General features: G+C 41.3%; 1 protein-coding gene and 1 long non-coding RNA gene across 8 annotated transcripts in view; one reads left to right on the top strand and one right to left on the bottom strand.

Annotated features, from left to right (window-relative positions):
* Positions 1-16,358, top strand: part of DLGAP1 (DLG associated protein 1) — a 358,503-nt gene that overhangs the window by 263,264 nt on the left and 78,881 nt on the right. The window lies entirely within an intron of this gene.
* Positions 9,758-16,358, bottom strand: part of LOC308061438 — a 35,698-nt gene continuing 29,097 nt past the window's right edge. Inside the window, exon 3 of the long non-coding RNA XR_013927227.1 lies at positions 9,758-15,636. This is a non-coding gene — a long non-coding RNA (uncharacterized lncRNA). The remainder of the gene's footprint in view (positions 15,637-16,358) is intronic.

The following is a 16,358-nucleotide window of genomic DNA, read 5'->3' as shown; positions in this document are numbered from 1 at the left end:
GTAGTATAATGTAACACAATATGGTGTTGGCTACAAAATACGTTTCTTGCACAGCTGCCCTTTGCAGTCAGTTACTTGATTTCAATAATAATGGAAAATACCCCATCCAAAGTACTGTTTCATAACACAATGTAAACAATATAATTTGATCTCAGCAGCATTAAGAAGGTCGATTAAACAGAAAGTCAAGGAATCAGCCACCTGTTAAACCCCTTCACTGCCCCTTCATCATTGAGAAAGCTCACCCTGTGCTTAGGCTCACCCAGGGTTTTTTAGAGAAGGTGAAATCCCAGAAGGTCACCCCAGGGGACTGCCAGGAGCAGAGGGAGACAGGGAGCCTTCCCAGAGAGGCATCCCAATCCAATCCCGCAGCAGGACCTGCTAGAGCCAACCAACTGCTGACAACCAAGTCAGTGCTACTGCACTTAATACCTGCCAAAGTTGCTGTGTTTGACAGATCTGACAACACTAATCATATGTTTGGTGTTAAAAGCTTGGGATTTGACATAATGATAGACCTACATATCTTAACTGAAGGTTTTAAAGCTACTTTGAAATGACAAAAGATGACATCTTCATGGATGACAAAAAGGCTGAGATACTCTAATGCCGCCTTTGCTTCATTCTTTAATAGTAAGACCAGTTGCACTCCAGGTACCCAGCCCCCTGACCTGGAAGACAAGGATGGGGAGCAGAATGAAGCCCCCATAATCCAAGGGGAAATGGTCAGCAACTGGCTACACCACTGAGATACACAAGTCGATGGGGCTGGATGGGATCCACCCCAGGGTACTGAGGGAGCTGGTGGAAGTGCTCACTGAGCCACCTCCCATCATTTATCAGCAGTCCTGGCTAATTGGCAGGTTAGCTGGAGCTGACTGGAGGTTAACAAATGTGATGCACATGTTAAAGAAGGACCAGAAGGATGATCTGGGGAACTACAGGCCTGTCAGTCTGATGGTGCTGGGGAAGGTTATGGAGCAGGTCATCTTGAGTGCCATCATGTGGCACATACAGGGCAACCAGGTGATCAGGCCCAGTCAGTGTGGAATTACAAAAGGCAGGTCCTGCTTGACAAACCTGATCTCCCTCTGTGACAAGATGACTCCCTTAGTGGATGAGGGAAAGGCTGTGGATGTGTCTGCCTGGACCTTAGTAAAGCCCTCGAAACCATCTCCCACAGCATCCTCCTGGAGAAACTGGCTGCCCATGGCTTGGGCAGGTGTACTCTGTGCTGGCTTAAAAGCTGGCTGGCTGGCCGAGCCCAATGAGTGGTGGTGAATGAGGTTATGTCCAGTTGGCGACCAGTCACAAGTGGTGTTCCCCAGGGCTCAGTATTGAGGCCAGTCCTGTTTAATATCTTTATCTATGATCTGGATGAGGAGATCGAGTGCCCCCTCAGTAAGTTTGCAGGTGACACCAAGTTGTGGGGGAGGGTTGACCTGCCGGAGGGCAGGCAGGCTCTGCAGAGGGATCTGGACAGGCTGGACCGATGGGCCGAGGCCAGTTGTATGAGGTGCAACCAGGCCCAGTGCCGGGCCCTGCCCCTGGGTCACACCAGCCCCACGCAGCGCTACAGGCTGGGGCAGAGCGGCTGGGAAGTGCCTGGTGGGAAAGGGCCTGGGGGTGCTGGTCAACAGCCAGCTGGACGTGAGCCAGCAGTGTGCCCAGGGGGCCAAGGTGGCCATCAGTGTCCTGGCTTGTATCAGAGATTGTGTGGCCATCAGGACCAGGGCAGTGATTGTCCCCCTGTACTGGGGCACTGGTGAGGCCGCACCTCAAATACTGTGTGCAGTTTTGGGCGCCTCAATTCAAGAAAGACACTGAGGTGCTGAAGCATGTACAAAGAGCAACGAAGCAGGTGAAGGGTCTGGAGCACAAGGTTTATGAGGAGCAGCTGAAGGAAATGGGGCTGTTTAGCCTGGAGAAAAGGAGGTACAAGGGGGACCTTATTGCTCTCTACCTGACAGAAGGCTGTAGCCAGGTGGGAGTCGGTCTCTTCCCCAAGTAGCAATCCACAGGACAAGAAGAAATGGCCTCAACTTGTGCCGGGGGAGATTTAGATTGCATCATGAAAAATTTCTTCACCAAAAATGTCAAGCATTGAAACAGGCTGCCCAGGGAGGTAGTGGAGTCACCATCCCTGGAGGTATTTAAAAGATGTGTAGATGTGGTACTTAGGGATATGGTTTAGTGGTGGGATTGGCAGTGCTAGGTTAATGGTTGGAGTAGATGGGCTTACAGGTCTTTTCCAAATTAAATAATTCTATGATTCTATGATTTTATGACAGCCAAATGGTATCATATGTTTTCCTTTTTTTTTCTGTGGAAATTGAATACCTAGACCAATGCCTATCATTAAACTATTTTTCTTCAGATAACTGTCATATTAGCCATGAATGCAATAAATAAAAGATTCATTTTCTGCAGAAAAAGAAAACACACTTCAAAAGTATCATAGTGTTGTACTTTTGATGTCACATTGGTTTATTTTAGAATTATTCCAGATTTTAATCAGTCAGGACAGAATGTGTAGCACCATGCAAGTAAGTGTGTCAGCGTGCAAAATCTAGTAGTTTTACAGGCACTTTTACAATTCTGTCATTTTGATGTTATCTTCACATTATATAGTATACAGATGGATCCTCAGGTCATAAAAAGCATTGACACTTCTCCATAGAAAATAACAGCGTGCAAAGGTACACCTTTGCATACACCTTTGCATACACCTTGCCGTAGGTTATCCATATTGTATCCCTGATTCACTAAATTGCTCCTGAAGGTTTTTTAGAAAGGGTTATTAAATGATTTTGAGTTTGTTTTTGAAAGAATAAATCAATTCCTAGTCCTACAACCTGAACAAATGAATTTATACCAAAAATCACATTGGAGCTTAAGCCTTCATATTGATTTAGGAATGCCTGGAAGTGTGAAGTGAGTTGGAATTTCTGTGTTTCAGTCATAAACATAAATGTAAAACTTGAGGTTTGACTGTCACGTCTGAAAGGAAACATGCCAGTGTCCACTAGGTAACGTTGAATGATAAGCAGGTACACGTTGGTGTGAAGTTTTGCTGAGATTAAGAATAAAAATGTTAAAGACCCACATTTTCCAAAACATTTCACTCCCATGTTCATCAGTGGTGTCAGTACAGGAAATCCACTGTAGAAGTAACCAGGTGACATTCGTGAAGTGAAACAGAGAATCAGACCATTACCTGATGTATAGCAACACACACTTTGAGATAATATAGCTAAACTAGTTTACAAGCAACTGATAAATTGCTGTAACTTGTAAGCTTTGTCATTTGTCTTGTTCCGCTGACTGTCTGGAGAAATAATCAGCCAATTATGCTTGTCATGTGTTATCTTACTCTGATGGATTACTTTTGCTGGCATTAATTTTAATACTTTAAGGACAATTTTTTTTCTTCTGAAGTTAGTTAAGCCATTATACCATTGATGTTCTCCATGAATTCTCCAAGTGGCAGGGGTTAATTTTTTTAAATACACTTTGGTAATCAAATAGGGATTTGTAGTTTCTTTTTTTATTTATCACTAGGTGTTTTGGAATCCATTTAACTACAGTATTTTACTAGATCCCAACTCCTGTTCTTTGTCTATACAACCACTCTTCCATAAACTGAAAATCTTAGACTCCAGCCATACATACATCAGAAGATAGTTGCACCTGTAATAGTTTTAACTCTCAAAAATTACTCCATAAACATTTTCAGAATGGACCTCTTCAGTGGGAAATATGTGGAAAAAAAGTCATACGGTGATTTCCAAAATTTTGTTTCCTTGCCACTGAAGAAAAAAAGATTAATTTTTCTTCATCAGACTGCTATTGTTTCCTGACAAATTCAGTATTGTGCATTCATAGTTCCAAATACCCCATTTCTTTACTTTTATGATATATCTTCATTATTTAATTTACACTTTTAAAACTAATTATGATAATATTCAAAGTTGACATTGTATTTTTCATCCTTGAAACAATCCATAAATGAGAAAAGCAAAGATTATTAGCCTCATATCACTGATAAGAAAGCTGAAATAAAAAGGGAATTGGAGCCTGAAATCTAATCTGGACCTTCTGATTCCAGTCTCGTAACTGCTGATAACAATAAGCTTCTCATCTAAATACTAAAGTTTTCTTCTCCTCATAGTAATAACATATATGCAGTCAGTTTACATTGCCTTCTATTTTAACTTCTGATCATTTAATGTCATTTCAATTAAGAATTAAGATGAAAGAAAAATAGTATTAATTATAACTATTAGCTCTTACCTCAGTAATTTGTTTTTCAATAAACAAACGTTAAAGCAGTGATTTAGAAGTGATTACGCTGATTTTAAAAATTCAGAAACTGAAAAAGGACACGTATTTCATAATTTAAAAGCTGTGTGTTTCTAATCAATACACTGCTAACAAAGTTTGGCAAAGTGATTGCTTAATGAATCTTTGGCAGGCTAGAGTTGCTTGTTATCACCTGGGTGAGGACTAAAGAGAGCAAGCATGCTCCCTGTGACCGCTAGACTTCTAATCCTCCTTAGAGAGAGGAATGGAGGACATGAGATTACTTTTTTGTATTCATTGATGTATCTGCATGAAAAATTTTTAGCGTCTTCCTAGGTGTCTTGCTTGTAACCTTGGTGGTTTACCTCACTTTTTTCTGCTCACCAAATTTAGACTGGTTCCTTTTGACAGCCTTCAACACTTAGAATCTAAATCTTCATGCAAACAGTCAGGTTACCCAAGAGTGTTATATCTATCTGGAGTTTCTGGACTTTCATGTGAGATGAGAAGCACTTAGAGTTGATAAGTTAACTTTATTTCCTAAAAATTTATTAAATCCTTGAGTTTCTTATTTTTTGCAACACAAATGTTTGCACTCATGAGAAAATTCAGCTGACTTAATTTTTGCAAATCAAGGATATAAATGGTGAAAACAGCTGTAAGGAAATTAATATTTGGCTAGCTTGCTTGGAGTACAGTGAATTTTTCAGTGAGAGTAGAGTTTCTCTCTGCTAGAACCATTAATTTTGCTGATTTACTGTAAACAGTTGAAATGGCATAAGAGAGCCTAATTTCCTGCCTTTCTTTTAGAAATAGTACTGCCTGATTCCCACGTGCAGCCCACTTCAGCTTGGAGTGTTTATCAGTACTATTTATTGTTCTTGTTACACCTGGGTGGCAGTCTTGGAGCCTCGACACACGTGCTACTGCAGTTCACTGCAGAGAGAGACCTGCTGGTCTGCAGGGCACCCCTAAACCTCCAACAAGATCCAAATCTGCTTAGGCTGAGAGACCGTCAAGATTCCTTCCCTCAAACTCTCGAAATTGGGGAGTTTGCATTCTGGTTTGTGACTCACAAGGTATAGGTTATAGTCTTATATCCCCCTCATGCCAGGGGAGATTGAGATTGGGTATTAGGAAAAGTTTCTTCACTGAAAGGGTGGCCAAACATTGGAACAGGCTGCCCAGGGAGGTGGTGCCATCACCATCCCTGGAGGTGTTTTAAAACGGATAGATGCGGTGCTTAGGGGCATGGTTTGGTGATGGGCTTGGCAGTGCTGGATTAATGGTTGGACTTGATGAACTTAAAGGTCTTTTCCAACCTAAATGATTCTGTGATTCTGTGATTTTATCTGAATGAAGTAAGTGCAAAATAGTTTTGATTTTGTATGAGGATGAGGGTTTCACAGAACTTCAGAAGAAACTTTAAGCCTCTTGTAGTCACAGGATTAAATGACAAACACTGTGAAACATTAACTCAGGATGCCAGAGAGCTGTGCTGTTCAGCTCAGGTGTATTTACCCGCCACCCCCAGGGCAGCTGCGGTGAGTCAGAAGCTGACCCAGAGCCACAGCTCTGCCCACTGGCCCGGGAGAAGGGAGGACAACGCGGCTGTGTAGGACCAACCAATGCAGAGGGGTTGTGGATGGGTGATTCCCACGCCCAGGGACAGTGGAAAGCACCTCCCAACAAGGGCAAAAGGAATTAAATGCCCCTAGAAGTCAGGAGGACAACCAGAATCTGTCCTGCTGGCAGCAGACCCTGCCCTCTGTAAAAAGCAAACATGGAGAAATTCCTTGGTCTTGTCTGTGCTCTGTGCTTGGTCTTTCAGAGAGGGAGTGAGGCAAGCTGGCTGGGCTTGGATGGAAAAGACGAGATGGTCTGATCAGCAGGTTGTGCTGTTGTATCATTGGAAGCTGTACCTCAACTTGCTACAAATTCTGTATGGCAATGTGCATGATTGTCAGCAAATAAAAATACTTTTTTGAACTCTTAGGCTAATATTCATCATGTCCTGCAATTAATGCAGTTTATGTCATTTAGGATCTTACATTCAGCCTAATGAGACTCACATTATAGTCATCACCAGTTGTCATGACTCGATTATTTAAATAAAAACGCTAGTCTGATAAAGTAACTCTAGTCTCAACCTCTACCTCTGACTTAAGGTGGCATCATCTAAAAACATTTAATCTTGCAAAATGAAACTTTGAGCAGCTGGTAGCACACTTGTAAATATCCAGGTGCCAGTGCTAAGGGGCTTGTTATTACTGTGGAGTGGGAATTTTTCTTTTGCTAGCTTGTTTGAGTAGCCCAGGAGGACATATTTTTTAATTGTTCTAGACAGCTACATTAAATTCTCTGTTTTACAACCCGAATAGAAAATGTCATTTTACTTGTTTCCTGTTAACTCTCCCAGACATGTTGTGCCTTGACCAAACAAAAACTTGGCATGCTATTGTTTTGCTGGACAACTAGAAACTGTTTACTTATTTTGTTGATCCAGTTCCAGCCAAGCAGTGATGTGGAATATGAAAAATTCAGACTGTTGTGGTGAAAGCAGGAAGAATCAGGTTTTCTGTAATATTTAGTTTCCGGTGCCTGGAAAATGGATATGAATAATTTCTAAAAGAAAAGCTTTAAAGAGCATATGTGATTTTGAGGATTACCATGTGCAAGAGGATTATTGTTTGAGAGACAAAGGGAATGAGAGATTACAGCACATTAAAGGGTAGTTGCTTTACATCAAAGGTGTAGTAGGGTTACACACTTTGTATAATATGAGGCATTGGCCAGGGAGCCAGACAGTCAGGATTTAGTATGAGCTTTCAAGATCTTTTAACTTTTCTGATTTCAGCTCTATGCACCAATGTTTGAAATAATGTGCAAAGATGTTTGCATTCAGAAGTGTATTAACAGCAACAATAATCAGTTTACAGATTCATGTTCTGTGATATGCTGAAGAAAATAGAAAAAAAAAAAAAAAAAAAAACAAAAAAACAAAACTCCAGACATTTAGGTCAAATATAAAAAAAACTGTGGGCTGTTTGGAGAGAGCACCTAGCTGAATGATAGCATGATTCTTTGGAAGGACTCTCTATTAAACAGCCCAGCAAAACAGCCACTTCTCTTTGGAAAAATGCAGATTTCAAGCATTTAGTTTCCTTCACCTTGTATTGCAGATTTGTTTTCATCATCTGATTACAACAAAAATCTGGGGGGAAAAATTATTGCGTGTTTTATTATGGATTCTTGTGTGATATATATTTAACATAAAGATTTTATATTTTCTTCTAAATTTTACATTGAAAAAATTGACAATCAGCATTAGTATAGCAAAAGACAGGTAAAGTCTAGCCTAAAGGATCGGCGGTTAATTCTCTTGTGTCTCATTTTGCTTCCTCTGTCTGCAGATATAGCTTTAAATTCACTTGTAGGTCAGATGTGAGCCTTGAAGCTGTGACAGCATTCCTGTAAATAAGTTTGCAGCTGAATGACAGTTCCACATTGTCTGTCCCAAGAGCAGAACACAGTAATTCATTAACTCTGAACTATCATCCAGCCACTTGACATATCCCTATATGTATCCTGACCTTCTCAGGACTGGGTTGGTAAGATCCTGTATTCATCAAATAAAGCGTCCAGATGCATTGCAGTAAGCCTACTGTTCATGTAATTAAAAAAGTGCAGGGAGCATGTTAATGAGTCTTTGGCACCGTGCGCGGCTCGGCAGCAGCAGCAGTTTGGCGCTCCGCTTTTCCCGATGCGGTGATGTCCGCCTGCGGCCGTGGGTGCCTCGGGTGGGTGCCTGGTGGGTGCACACCCTCCTTCCTGCCCAAAGCCTGAAACGCCATCGGCCGAGGAAAGAGGGTTTGTAGTATAAACATCTTCTGGCAGGGTTTCCAGGGGCTGTGGCTGAGGCAGTAACAATGGCAGGCAAACACCAGAGGGAGGTATTGTTCTACTGGAGAGCCGGGAAAGGACAGCCTCGGGATACGGTACTTGTGATAGGGTGACTGAGGTTTCTAACCAAAGAAAAAAGTTCGGATGACGTGACGCTACAAAAATACAAATGGTAAAACCATTCATTCTCGTGATGTTTGAAAGAGTTTGCGCTCTTCACCGTTTTTCAGTGCTGACTCCAAGGTACTGATTCTTTGCACCAAGGAGTTGCTGCATACTACCCGCTTACCGTCCAGTAACTTTTAAGATGTTTGCAATACTAGAGGTTTGCAGTTCAGTGTCCAAAACCTGATGAGCAGGAAATAAGAAATAACCTTTTTCACTTGTTTATTAAATGAGTCTTTTCTCCTCGTCCATCCACACATGCCCTCCCTCTGCCAGTGTGTCTGAGTCTGAACTGGTGAAGTCCTCAAGACCCTCAGAGTCCTGGTCCCCAGGTATGCTGCATGCTGAAGAGGGACCAGGATACACCCATCTCCCCAGGTGCTCCAGTTTTCGGTGGAAGCAGATCTGGGTACATAGATAGGAAAGAAGTGAGTGGGTTATCTACTTACTGGAAATAAGCTGCCCTTTCAGCAGCTATACCTGTACTTTGTGCCTGCTGAAAGTCTGTCCTTCTGCTCACAAAGTCTCAGCTGGCCTGGACCAGGAAAAATGAATCCCCTGGGCTCTTCATATAAAGGATCTTGCAACTGCCTTATTTGCCGTAACTGATTCAAAGAAAACACAGCAACAGCCTCCAGGCAAATCTACGCCAGTACCTTTTAGAAAAACATTTCAATGAACAAACTGGCCCAACTCCATTACAGTTCACACAATGCTGGGGCAGGTGGGAAGCTTCTCCAGTTCACTGCTGAACTTCCAAGACAATGGACTAAAGTGGAGACTCACCTGCTGCTTTTTCCCCAAGTGTAATTAATGCTTCTGCACTGACTGCTTTCAGTTTCTGTTATTGATGAGATGCTTAACTTTCTGCATATGAGCTGATCAGCTCATTACACAATTCAACTGTCTTTTCAGCAGAAGACTTCAAAGTTTTCTTCTGTTCTGGGAAAGAGTATTCTGTAAAAATCACCCCTTCATTGATGAATATGAAAGTAAATCCAGGTTGAGCCCGATGTTAAATTGTATACCCCTGGCTTTCACAATGCTGCCATGGTGAAGGATTCTGCAAAAAAAAACTTTTTCTTTTTTTTTTACCAGTTTTATTGCAGGTGTGTAAGATCTAATGGAGATGAGCCTATTCTCTTCATAGATGTGTCAGCTTTACAGAGCTCACCAGCACAAAAAGAGGATCTTGGCATTGTTTTGATGGTGAACATAGAAGACGCTTCATGCATGCAGGTGGATGACTTGCATTATAGAGATCTTTTAAAAGATCTGGGCATTATTAGAAGTGAATTTTTAATTGTTAATTCATTAAATCAGAACCATACAATAATTATCCAGGCAGAAAATATTTTTCTTCAAGTTAAAAAAGAACCCTGAGAGAACTAAAATCAAATTCTCATCTTAATTACATTAATATGAATGTGGAGAAGGAGAAATGTATTTAAGTATTTAATGATGTGGATAGGTGCCTGGTAAAATTCACAGAAACCCCTATGCAGATCAGATGTTTAAGTAGGTTTGGGTTTGTAAATCTGTTTAAATATCAGTATCAGTATCTCTGTTCTGGTTCCTTGGTTGCAAAGTAATACATTGCTCCTCATTTTGAAGGTAAAAATCAGTGTATAAATTTGAATCTTCCTGCACTATGGAGAGAAGTAAAGGTTATATATAAAGGCCAACTTCAGCTTAGGAAAATAAATCTTCCTGAGCTGCTCTCATAGTCAGTATAAAGGTAGGGGCTGCTCCATGCCCCTAGAGTTGGGCTGCAGTGATAGCACACTGTCTTCAGCAGTGATACTGTCATGGAGTATCTCTGTCCCTATTTCACAGTGTCTTGCTCCCTCCAGCTCTGTTAATACAGCTATTTCTGGAGCTGTGCTGTGAATCTGGATTTAAAAAAAAAAAAAAAAAAAAAAAGGGAAGAAACAAATGTAAAAGCAGTGACATGTATCATGCACCTGATCTGCTTGACAGCACCATCCAACTGCTCTGTGATGTGTTTTGGTACAGGTAGGAATGTAATGTTGCAGAAGTGGCATGAAGTGGCTAAGGTATCTGCATTGGTCCTGCTGCTGAAGACAACTACGATCAAACCCCATCCTTAATACATGCTCTGAAAGGAGCTGAGATGATCCTTTGTGAACAGTCCATTCATTCAGGACGTCTTCATTATAGACTTTTAAACATTTCCTTGCAACATTTCTATGTGAGTCTAAAATATTTCTATGTGACCTGCCCGCAGCTCCCGAGTAGTGCGGGTGTTTCTTCTGCAACAGTATTATAGTCCTGAGGTGAAGGGAAATGTTCTTTGTAAAGTAGCTTTTGATCCTGCTGGCTGGCCTGAAGAACATTGGATTGCTGGGGAAAGGGGAGAATCTACACAGGAGCCTGTGGGTCTAGCAGCCATCCTCCATTAAGTACAGATAGCCAAAACAAGCTGGTTTATAGACCTGAAGCAATACCCTAAACATAAAAACATAGTGAACATCTCTTAAGAACAAAGTGCAATCAGAAACACAGGAGCTGGGGCATTGATTTGTTTGAGCTGTACCTATCAGTATGTGACAGAAACAACAGGAACTCACACAGGTACATCAAAACTGCTAGATATAGCACAGAAAACCTCAGGGTATGACACTGGGGGTGGGTGGTGGGAATATGGAATGACTATTTTTGGTTTAAGCATGTGCTGATATCAGCCTAGATTTGAAAAACAGAAATCTTTGTCTCTTTTATTCTTACAGAGCTGAAGGAAGTCAGACTCCCTTTATTCTTTGTTAGCAAAGATTCAAAGATTGATGTTTATTCCATCACCACGGTCCTTTCCTAGCATAGCAACCATCTAATCCAAAACTGACTAGCACCTCAAGTCAAAAAGGAATAGCAGTACCATACTGTTGGACAAGGCAGGCATGAAGGAAAGTCACATGCTTATGAATGTTAAATTCGTTCATCAGATAAGCATGCCTGTGGAAAGGACACTAAATGATTGGAGCTATCATATTTGTGTAAAACCAGAGCACTACAAAGAGTTAAAATCTGCAATGCCAAGCATGACTTACATTCAAAAGTAATAAAAGTGATGTTACTCAAAGCTCAGAAGGCTTTGCCAGGCAGCGTGTAGGGACAGCAGACAAGGCATTTGTAACATGAAGAATCATTTCTTACTAGATCTTTCAGGATCTGTGTCTGTGAGAAGAAATCCCACATCTCGGGGATAAAAACAAAGAAAAAATGGACAGCTTGCCCTTGGGAAAATACATGAGAAATGCTCATATAGTTCTTCTTTAATAACACATTTTTAGAAACCTGTGCTTTTGAATGCCTACTTTGAACAGCATCCTTTGGAGCTCTTTGATGAGGACACATAACCTAAAATAAAATTAATCTTAGTCACAGCGTGTGTGCCTTCATATGCCAGACTGCAAACAGGGAGAAGCACCAGACAGTAGTCCCAGTGACAGCACAGGGACTGATTTCCAAATGTGAAACTCCTGAGTCACTCTTGCAGCCATCTTTTGCATTTTGTCCATTTCTGTCTTAAGTTTTTACACCAAGGTATTGAGACACTTCATTTGATGTTTGTGATCTTGTGAAACTGTAGCCCTTCCACTTCATCTGAAATACAGTGTCTGCTACACCATATTTTCCCTGTCTCAGCTATGTTCAAACCCATTTACCAAGTTAGTGTAACATCTTACTCCAAAGGCTTTACGTAATAAAAAACTCAACAGTCCTTTGAGTCCTCTGAACAGTTTATTCCTCTAATTTTAGTAAAGGATATTTGTTTAGAACTTTTACTGGAGCCTGATGTAATTTTATCACTGGCAGCCCACCAGGATTAGTCAGCAAAGTGTTCAATCAATACCTACCGATGCTGAGCTGTTAGCATGTTCTCATCTCCCTTATGACAACACCTTAGTTTCATTTATGCAGATGAATTTGCTTAAAAAAAGTTGCATGGGCATCAGCCCAGGATTTGCCTGAGGCTACTGACTGAAATCATGTTCAGGTTAGCCAGGAGCAGCCCCAGAGGCAGTTCTGCTTTGCCTTTACTGTGTCCAGTCTAATCTGTTACTCACTGAAGCCTGGATCCATGCTGGGTCTTTTTGGGAACCCAAAATATGTCTAGCTTCTTTTGCCAAATTGGGGAAGTGAAGGTCTAAGCATTCCATCCTGAATCTGGTCTTACTTCCACTCTCTGGGATCATTAGGGAGCTTATTTCTCACCCTAGCTTTGGTGTGGGCTAGAGGAAAGACAAAATGTAAGCAGAATACACTTTTGTAAAAAAGTTTGAGGGACCTTTTCACAGTAATGTATGGGATAGTGCAGTTACAATCTCTGTTTCAGTCAATTTTCCTTCATCCCTAAAATGACATGCAAAACACCCACGCTCTAGAACATAGCATGATTCATATTGAAGTCTACCCCTGGCCAAGCCTGTACTTGATAGTTCTTGTGCTTTGCAGAGGATTATTTCAGGGGGCAGTGGGAGAGAACAACTGAAGACTGAAGCTATTTGTATATACGCAGATGTGTATTCCTGCGCTAGATTTCCCTGCCTGACCTCAGTCAGGAAGACTAGATGAAACACAGCACTAGCTGCTGAGCCAGTGAGGCTCTTTGAACTGATAACCGTGGCATGTTCTGTGATGTGGTTTGCCTGGAAACCTATTTGTTTCTTTTGAAAATTCGAAATACCAAAACGACATCAGTTGTAGTGTGCACTGAAAAGCCTAGGCTGAGATGGCAGACTGTTTTATTCCATAAGTGATTGCAGATGTTTGGGTGAAGGCTGCAAAACACGAGGCTTTTCAAATGTGTACATGTGGGGAAGGAAACTAGGGACATATATAAATATGAACATACTTTTTATATGTTACAGCCAGTCAGCTGTTCCCATTTCAGATTGGCAATTATTAAATTTGAGCAAAAATTAAGTGGAAACTATGATAACTGCCATACATCTGGTTTACTGAGTGTTTTACCTCCCTTTGTTTGATGCCAGTTACATACTAGACACAGAACTGTCAGCAGTCTGAAGAAGAGGCTTAGGAGATAGGCTGATGGTTTTTATTACCACCAGATTGCAAAAGCATATAGCTTGAGCTGGTTTTCCAGCAGGCTGAGTCCCACCTCTATGTTCCAGAAGCCTGCTATGCTAAGTAAGGTCTGGCTGGTACCAATTTAGAGTGCTCTGTACGTATGTGATGCCCTTTAAGTGATTTATCCCGGAGTCACAGGCATGAGATACAGGATAAGAAGAAGAGCTACTAGCTGAAGAATTATTGGCATTAGATCTCCCTCCTGATCTCCAAATTTGGGCTGTTTAGCACTGAATTCCAGAAAGAAGGTCCCAGTAGTTCTTGCTGACACCGCATCAAGAAGGTGAGTAACAAGTCATCATGGGCCTTCAGTTTCAAAAAGCCAATAGCAGGCAAAATCTGTCACAGCAAAACAGTTTTTGTGTCATCTCTTTGGGCCAAATTCCAGCTTATTAACATGTTGCCATATGATAATTTTGGCAAATCCTTCAGCTTACTTGTCACAGCTTAATCCTATATGCAGCTGTGGACAGTGAGTGAAGAGGGCTTTGCTGCTGTATGCTTCCTGTTCTGCAGCATTATCTCTAGTTATATTAGTTTTAAGTTACTATAAACCTGAGTGATATTTCTACACATGTGTGTTTATTATTAATGACAAATTATGAATGAAGCTTCAAGTATTTATGTAGCAAAAAATGTCATCATTCAGTTCTCTTAAAAATTGAAGCACCAACTACCTTTTCAAAGTTGTCCTTTTAAATAAACTTTGCATCTTTAGCAGCGTGCAGTAGGAAGATGGAAAAGATAATTTCTTTCCCAATCAGTGCTGTTCTTTTCTGTTTGACAGGCATTTTATTTTAAAGTGTTTCCACATCTGCAAATGTCTCCTTTCTGCTTACACCTCTGTCTTTGCATCAGTCAATGTTATCAGCAGTGAGGCAACCAATTATGGGTAGATAAAAGCAACAAGGCAATCACACATGTGGTATATTGATATGAGTGCGCGAAAAAAACTGAAATCGCACACAGATAGGGAAGAAAATGCACCATTTTTATGAAATGTGTAAAACTATTTAGGTGTTTTGTTGTTAGTATATGGGTTCAAGAAGCAACCACACAAATAAATGAAATAAAATCCTTTAAGGGATTGCAAAGGATACCGCATCAGACTAGGGAAATTGCTAAACTACAAGTCACTTGAGCTGGGAGAGTGGCTGGGAGAGAGAACATTACTTTGTTCTTGTCTTGAGCAGCCTGCCTTAACCACTGTCCAAGACAGCTGTAACGAGATGGGTGTTTGGCTGCTCTTGCAGTGTTACAGTGAGCACAACAGCTTCTTAAAATTGATAGAAAGCCTAATTGTCAGCATGGGTTTACGCCAGCTAAGAGTTCCACTGATGTGTGTTGCTTTGTTTTCAAGTAATTGCACACAACTGAGACAGTGTCTCAAGTGGGGAAAAAAAACAGGTTTCAGGTGCATAGGTTCAAAAAGAACTCTACAAAATTTGATTGTGTGTGCTAGAATGCAAAATATAGCCAATCATTTCAGAAGTCATTGCTCATATTCTGTGGTTTGTTCTTTTCTCAATACACCCAACTTCTTAATGAGTTTGTGTTTAAAGTATCTTCTCATGTGTAGCAATGCCTGATAGGTTCAGTAAAACTTAGCAGCTGGGGGAGAAAAAAAGAGCACAAAATCTTTGCAGGTTCTGTCCCTGTGAAAAGCAGCAGGCAGCATCACAGATTGAAACTGGTGCCCCAGTAGCACCAGGGACTAAAGGTTTCATCAAGAGCAAGCTGAAGTCAGTATGATAATGGCTGGAGACAAAACCTGACCCAAATATCAGGGCTTCAGCTGTGTTCAGCAAAGCTGGACATGGTGAAAACAATGCACCTGGTACAACTGTTATCACATCCCACAGTGTTAAACTATGACCTGGGAAAAAGAACTAATGCAGAGCCACCCAGTGCATCTGGCGGGGGACCCCACCTGAAAGAAGCACTACTGCCATGCAAGTAACATTAATACAAAGCAGCAAGTACCTGATAGCAATATGGAAGCATTATTGAGAGACTAGAACTGCTTGGTTGAGTTAACTTTATGGGACCATCCAAACTCCTGAGCCAGTACTCCTAGCGTCTTGCAAGGTTGCATCTCAGTAGTGACGGTAAGCTTCAAAAGGAACAGGAGGCAGTGTTGCAAAAGCTGTTGAGCTGCAAAGGTGGTGAAGTGAATTTTTGGTTATATCATGCAAAAAGGTATGATTTAGTTTCATTAGAAATAGAATGTTGCATGTTTGTGTGCTTCAAATGCTTGTGTGGTGGGACTTTCAAATCCTGGCTGGTTCTGGGGTAAGATGCAAGCCTGAATTGCATTCAAGCAGAATTTACCTGCAGTGATGGTGGTAGCGTGTCATGCTGATAAGCACCAAAGGCATGCTGGTGCCAGAGGAAATTCTGTATATGCTGGCTGTTTTGGTCTCAGAGCTAAGGAACACAGCTGTCTGCGTATTCCCCTTTCTTGGGCACTGCCATAAATCAAGAAGGCTGGTTTTCACATCACTCTGCACTAAGAATTGTTGGCAATTATTTTATAACAGCTCATTCTTTAGTAAATACTACCTTGATGATACCATTTAAGGTATAGGTCTGGAAGCCATATTCCTATTCGAATCTCCCAGTCACAATTGGTAAAAGCACATTAAAATTTGGGGGAGGGCTTGCTTGGCCAAGGTGCTGTGCAGACATGGTAGTTCAGCTGTAGAACCAATGGGTCTGTTTAATTCACCAGTACACTACAGGGTTTTTTATGAGGCTTTGCAAGATGTTATCCAGAGGACCTCATGGGGTTTTTGGGGTTGTTTTTTTTCACCGCCTTGAATGAGAAGATAATTTCAGATTGAGGCATCTGTAGCATATGTTTTCTGCAGAGCTGG

Source organism: Falco punctatus (assembly GCF_963210335.1).
Source record: "Falco punctatus genome assembly, chromosome: 3".
In the NCBI taxonomy this organism is placed as follows: domain Eukaryota; kingdom Metazoa; phylum Chordata; class Aves; order Falconiformes; family Falconidae; genus Falco; species Falco punctatus.
This window is presented reverse-complemented; position numbering and strand designations above follow the sequence as displayed.